This window comes from Morone saxatilis, unplaced genomic scaffold, assembly GCF_004916995.1.
Source record: "Morone saxatilis isolate NCDOM2014 unplaced genomic scaffold, NCSU_SB_2.0 Contig19, whole genome shotgun sequence".
NCBI classification, from domain to species: Eukaryota; Metazoa; Chordata; class Actinopteri; family Moronidae; genus Morone; species Morone saxatilis.
Window position 1 is genome coordinate 2,434,571 of NW_023339751.1, and position 6,758 is coordinate 2,441,328.

A 6,758-nucleotide genomic window follows, 5' to 3' on the forward strand; every position below is an offset into this window, starting at 1 on the left:
CTGTTTAGCCTCAGGCGCATACTCAAATACTGTCGCTAAAACGTAAAAGTGTATACTTCTAGCCTAAAGAGATAATATTTAGATGTTTAGATTGTTCACAGCTCTTCTCATGGGGATGTTTAAAGGACCAGTGTGTAAGATTTACGGGCATCTAGCAGTGTAGTCGCTGATTGCAGATCACCCACTGTGAGGTGCGTGAGGGAATGGGAACGGCACAATCTAGTAGCGGCGATCCTGGCGACTAATTTTGATCGATTTAGACCAGTGGACTCGCCAGTGGTATTTTCTTTTCAATGCCATTTTCTCTGAATTTTGCCATCTCGAACACATCTGTTGTGTGAGGTTAGATGTGAGGGAGTGAAATCAGTTGGTAGAATCCCAAAGTAGACCACAGTAACAAAATATCATGACTATGTTATATTATGACTATAAAGATGACTCTTTGTCCCTGCATTAGTGCCGGGACGAGGGGTTGCCACCTGCTGGGGCTGTATCTCCAGCTAGTGGTGAGTGGCTGCATGAAGACGCAGTTAACCAGCGTTTGAGTGAGATTAGCAACGTGTTACAGACTAGTCAACTAATCACGCACATCCCTACTATCTAGAGCCAGTTTCTGTTTTTTCCTACTGGGCTACTGTAGAAACACAGTGGATCAACATGCCGGACTCCATAGAAGGCCGCCTGCACCTGTAGATAAAACCAGCTCATTCTAAGGTTACGAAAACACAATTCCTGTTTTCAGGTGATTATTCACTAAAGAAACCATACCTATGAATATTTTATTCCCATTCTGCCTCCTAAATGTTACACATTGGACCTTTATTTTTGCAACAATACTTACAGTACATTACATGCCAAAGACCTCAGAACAGCACTGTGGATACACGGCATTTGAGATCTATATTTTACTGCAGTGCATCTGCAGTCGAATGCTCTGTCTGTAATGGATTGCCTCATGTGGGAGTCTTAGATTTCCTCAGAAACTGAATACACTTTATACAGATTAAACATGATGCAGGAGTAATAACCAATAGCTAATATCCTGATAATTGCCAGACCAATAGGTTCCATTAATTCCGCTTAATGTCACGTCACAGTGACATACTGTGGCTGGCCTCATGACTTCTACTTACCAAATCCTGCTCTCCCCTTAAGAATGTTTTTCCTACGTGATCCTGCTCCCAATCAGACAATACAGTGAAGTCCCAATCCACTATTTAGATTTTGCCACAAATGATACCTACCTAAGGACAACTTTAAAGTCAAAATTTAAATTCTTTTCACTATAAACAATCATAATACTACAGATATTGTATATGATTTTATAAAACGCTTTTTGGACATGTTTAAGGAATTCTAAAACAACATAAAACATCGCAAAACTTAGCTCTTCCAAGTTTAAAGATGGGTCACAGACAGTTCTGATACTGTAGCTTCTGGTATCTATTATAGATTTTAATGTAACACAGCTGACAGGAACCTCGAACCTGTATGCCTCAATTTGCTCTGATACTAATGTTTGAAACTGGTTAGTCATCCCAAATTTCCAGTTTTTGTAGTTTTTATGGTTGCTTTTGAATTAACTAAAAATAAATATATTAAATGGGCCCCATTATGCAATAAGAATTTTATTTTCTGTACAGCTCTTCACCAAAGTTATAAATAAACAAACATCTGCTTGGCTGCAATCTGTCAACCTAACTTCACTCCTCTCTAATTATTACTGTCACTGACGTGCCAAAACATGTGGATTGCCAGGTGATTCCAGCCTGTATGTTTTGTTTAGCACTGAGGCGATTGGATAGCATGAGCATAGAGCGTGTGTGTGTGTGTGTGTGTGTGGGCGTGTGTGTGCCTATGGAGAAGCATGTCCTGGTTATGGCTGTTAAGGAATTCTGTTTGCATTGTGCAGCAGCGTTGCACACTTCAGAGGAAAATATCACGTCTGCTGTGTGTGTAGTGAGAAAGAGGAAAAGAAAAGCATGTAGAGAGAGAGAGAGAGAGAGAGAGAGAGAGAGGTGTGCCCCTGTGCGAACCAGGCAGGCCTGTAGCCTCACGCCAGCTCTGTGCCGCTGCCGGCTGACGTCATGGAAAGAAGCATCAGACTCTGAACTCGGTGCGGCTGGGAACAACCAGCAGTGACGGCTAGAGTTAACAACAATCAGCCATGCTGCGCTAGCTCATCGTGACCCCTCTGCACACACAATGCGCTCACTGTGTCTTCTGGTCCATCACCTGCTATTTGGTCATGAACTCTTCAAACTATGATGCGTTTTTCGCTGGAAACCTTCGGGGGATGTGAAAAAAGAAAAGCACATTATATGTTTAATACACTATAACTTCTGCTTTGAGTTGACTTGGCTAGAATCCAAAGGTTGTTTCACACAGGAAAACTTTGCTCACACCCAAGAGATTGAATCTCTTTAATCATATAGGAACATCTTGTCACCAGGAAACATTTAAGAAGACTTGAAACTGGTGTTCACACACAATTCACACTGTAACGCCCCCCAAAAATGCAGCGTGCATCGCTGCTTCCAGGCGGCTGTATGCATTCCACACTCGGTCAACGGTTGCTTACTTGATGAGGAAAGAGCTGTCATTTTTTTAATGCGTCAAAACGAATCATCCCTGTAGTTCCACTGCAACATCCTGGAAAATAAACAATGAAAGCTGTTTGACTGGCTTTTATGGAGGTATGACTCCAGCGAAACGGTTGCCTGTTGATACCTGTGCTCTTTCTAAATATCTTTATATGTGTATCTGAATGTATCTGAATGTCTGTGTGTGGTATCTTTACTTGAACGGTGCAGCGGGTCATAGGCAGCTTGAGGGAATTCCTCAAGGAAATAAAATGCTTTAATTTTATGACACACATGCTTTAATTTTACGACACACCTTGGTCATAGTTCATTGACGTGTTTACACCAACTACTGAAAACTTGATAGAGCAACAGCTCGGGCTTTCTCCTCCTCTGCCTCAAATGTAGGTCCCTTTTCTCAGAGAACTGTAGGGCATTTCGGCAAGCAATAATGTATTCTTAACCATTTACAGGAATCTACTCCTGTGTTTAAGGTTTTAGGGGTAAGAAACAGATATTGACATCTGGCAATTAGCGCTTACTCATTCATGCCAAGGGTGTTGGAACAAAGCACAACAACGATTGTGCTATTACTCATGTAGCTTTTTTATCGTGTGTTTCTACCTGGTATGTTGTCAGTAAGTAGTAATTACAGGAAAGAGCACCGAAACATCCATCAGGCTTAGTTACAGTTGAAGTTACTCCCACTGCATAAACACGTTTTAATTGACACAAGTTACCAGAACTGTGTTCAGCTTAACAGGCTTCAGGGCGAGTTCTTAGGAATTGGTTTAAACCCTTGGTTTATTCAATGTAAAAGTAGTAGCCACGATACACACAATGACTAAGGCTTTTTTTGAAGTCTTTGCTTGTCATTTTCTTAGTTGTCATTAGAGTGAGCAATCAAATTCACGGGGAATCAGGACTCCCACCCTGCCTCAGGATATCCCTGTCATTTACATGTAAGCAAAGTAGGGTCATTTGCCTGCTCCACATGTGTACAATAGACTGGGTTAAATGGGAATCCAGCAGTGCTGCTGCGGTATATAAACAGTGATTTGCATTACACCGCACTCAATTGAACAATCCCACAGCCAATTTGCATTGGAAACTTCTCTGGATCGTCACAGGCCAGTGACAGGTCAGGTGCCCACATCCAGTCTTGTGATCTGTAAATTGCAGTGTTGAAGTTCATCAGATAGATGGATTTATTAGATGTTTAAAGTGCCAATCTGTAAATGATTTGTGGCTCATGGACTGTCTGTTAACACCCCCCACCTGCCTGACATAGAAATGAATTGCAATTAAATATCTGATTTGATGTCTTTCTCTTTTGAAGGGTGTGAACACGCTGCAGTTAAGCAAAGAATCTTTGTTGCACGTCAGCTCACAAACTTCTCAGATCCCTGTGATTATTTTTCACCTCTAAATAGGAACCATGAAATAGGACTCAGGCTCTCCTGATTAGTCCTTATCAAAGGCCCTCTCTGTCTAGTAGATGATATGCACAGTGAAGCTTTTGACCCAGTTTATGAAGATGAATCTAACTCTAACACTAATTTATATTCTTCGATATAAATAAGGATTGCAGATTGTATAAATAGGAAGTATAAATATGAATTATCGGCTTTAAAGATTCTTTAAAAAGATGTGGCACCACACCAAAGCCCAGCCTCTAGCTTAAACAAAAGTGAGTCTGGATAACTAAAAATCCTCAGCTGATTCATTATAAAATGAGAAAGTTCTTTTAATATTAGATGTGGAAGCATTTTAGAAACATCGTTAGCTTATTAGCATTCAGTGCACCCTCTTCAACTAAAACGTCTACTACTCTTGCACATACACATGGGACATTTGTAGTGCATCCAACTGACAAATGAACTCTGACTGACTGACATTTAAAAAAACTCTATTCTCACGTATTTACCTTTGAACATAAAACGCCTCTTCAGCAGAAAATCTATTTTAGCCGCCTAAAAAAACAATAGCTATCAGCTTAGGTGTATTTATATATAATATTGTCAGATAGCCCTTTCCAATCCAAATGAACCTATATCGGTTTATGTTTCATTGTATGATACACCAAAGACACACAGTAACACAAGCTAGCTAACCGGTCGAGGCAGCGGTGGACCAGCAACTCGTGTGTTCCGCAAGCTAAAATTATTGTTTGTGTCAAAGGAGTTTAGAGAGCATAGATGTAATGGATATACTGGCTATCCCATGAAACTGAAACTTTAAATCCTTTTAACACCTTAACTGACACTTCACTCAGTGGTTACACTCAAGTTGACACTTCAACTTCATTCATTGCTTTCGCTGAAACTTCTTCTTTTAGTGCTTCCTTTTTTAAGGGCTAATTCAACTCTTTTTGGAGTACTTGTAGTGTTTGGAACTCGGCTGCCACTTCAACTACAAATTCAACTGGTTTAGTTATTTCAAATGATTCAACTACACAATTTCAGCAGCGAACACCTTTACACTTTCTTCAGAAGCTTCTAAAGTTATGAGAGTTTGTGTATTTTAATGTCATGTATTCTTCTCTCTGATCCAAATTAAAACCATAATGAACATCCTAATAACACACAACCAGAAGCATTCTAGATGTTTGAGTAAAGGATTGTGAATTACTGACTTACACTCACATACTCTAACAGGCCTCCTGTGCCTCCAGGATACTTAACATGCACAGTTTGACTAATATGTAATTGAGACAAATGGGAACTTCCTTAGAATTCAAATGCTGTTAAGAATCAGGTCACAGTACGATAGAAAGAAGAGAGAGAGAGAGAGAAGATCTGAGGACGCACCTCCATATCAAACACTTTGGCATCTGTCATCATTGTGGGGTTGAGAAGTGGGCCCATATGGCAGCGCTTTGTCATGTCAGGCATGGCCAGACAGGCTTTTCTCACTACTGACACAGCAGCTGTCACTCTCTGAGGGTTGTTTAGAGAGGCCACTACTGTTGTTGCCCATCATAAAATCATGTTTTATAGATACAATATTTGGCATGTCAATATTTCGGGTCAGTCCTCAACTCAAATGTCAACAGATTTTCTTGTTAACAGTGGTACATTTAATTGGATATTGGCCACAGGTTTGCTCTTTGACAGAGTAAAGTAAGGTCACTGGTTGATGCTGTTTGGTTTTTGGCTGATAGCGTTGGTGATTCTGGTAATGTAATTACCACCTGCATATACTGTCTGTTTGCCAGCGTAGACCTGAATTTACGGCCTGGAAAGATAAATAGAATGCAGTCGATTAACACAAGCACGAGCATGTGTGTGTGCGCACACACACGCGCGTCACATTGGAGTCTGACATTAGTTGCAAGCTCCTTGAGAGTGTGACCTTTTGATAGGTCCACTAATCTTTCCAAGTTTGAGCTGCTGTAGGTCCCCGCTCTTGGGTCATCGGGCTAAGTGACAAGCCATAGGTTGATGGAAAATCCATAGTGTTATTGCCACACATTACTTTTATTTGATTGGGCCTGTAGTGAGCATAATGTAACGCCGAGGTGGGCTGCTGCGGAAGTAGCAAGGACTCCGTCCAGGTCCAGGGACCATTTGCCCCCCCCCACAATACCCGGGGACATTGATGTATGTCCTCTGCCTGCCATCCGTAGGCTCGACCCTGTGAGTGCTTGTGAGTGCTCTAAATCATTCTGTGGTATTGATTCTCCATTAGAGGTCAGCCACTCTGAGCACCTCTGACAGGGTGCTCACAAACACCTCGCTGTGTGTAAGAGGGAATGTTAGAGGAAAGCAACATGAGGTCATGTGACTCTGAATGGGAGAGCTTTCAGGAAGTGAGCCTTACCACTTTCACCCTAGTGTGTAACCGCCAATTTGTGCTCATTACATCAACAGGCAAGTTTATATGAATTTCACCAACACGTCATTTTTCTGTAACAGCCTGTGTTTCCTGGAGTGTTGCCCACACTCTAATAAGCATTCCTGACATATTCCTGCAGCAGTGGAGTTGTTATTGGTATAGTGAGTGATGTGTCAGCACAAGTGGTGACGTGTGAGCATCTGTCACACCCTGCTGTACATACATACTGTGCTGCAGGCACATCCCTGATGGTAGATGAAGAGGGGCCGATGTTATGCTTGTGGAACAAGCTCACTAAGTGCCCTCTGCCTACATTAGTAAGGCACTTTGTCTTGTGTA

At 41.5% G+C, this 6,758-nt stretch overlaps 1 protein-coding gene across 1 annotated transcript in view; it reads left to right on the top strand.

Annotated features, from left to right (window-relative positions):
• LOC118329499 (inositol polyphosphate-5-phosphatase A) overlaps positions 1 to 6,758 on the top strand; it is a gene marked incomplete in the record, with an annotated part of 110,765 nt that overhangs the window by 21,554 nt on the left and 82,453 nt on the right.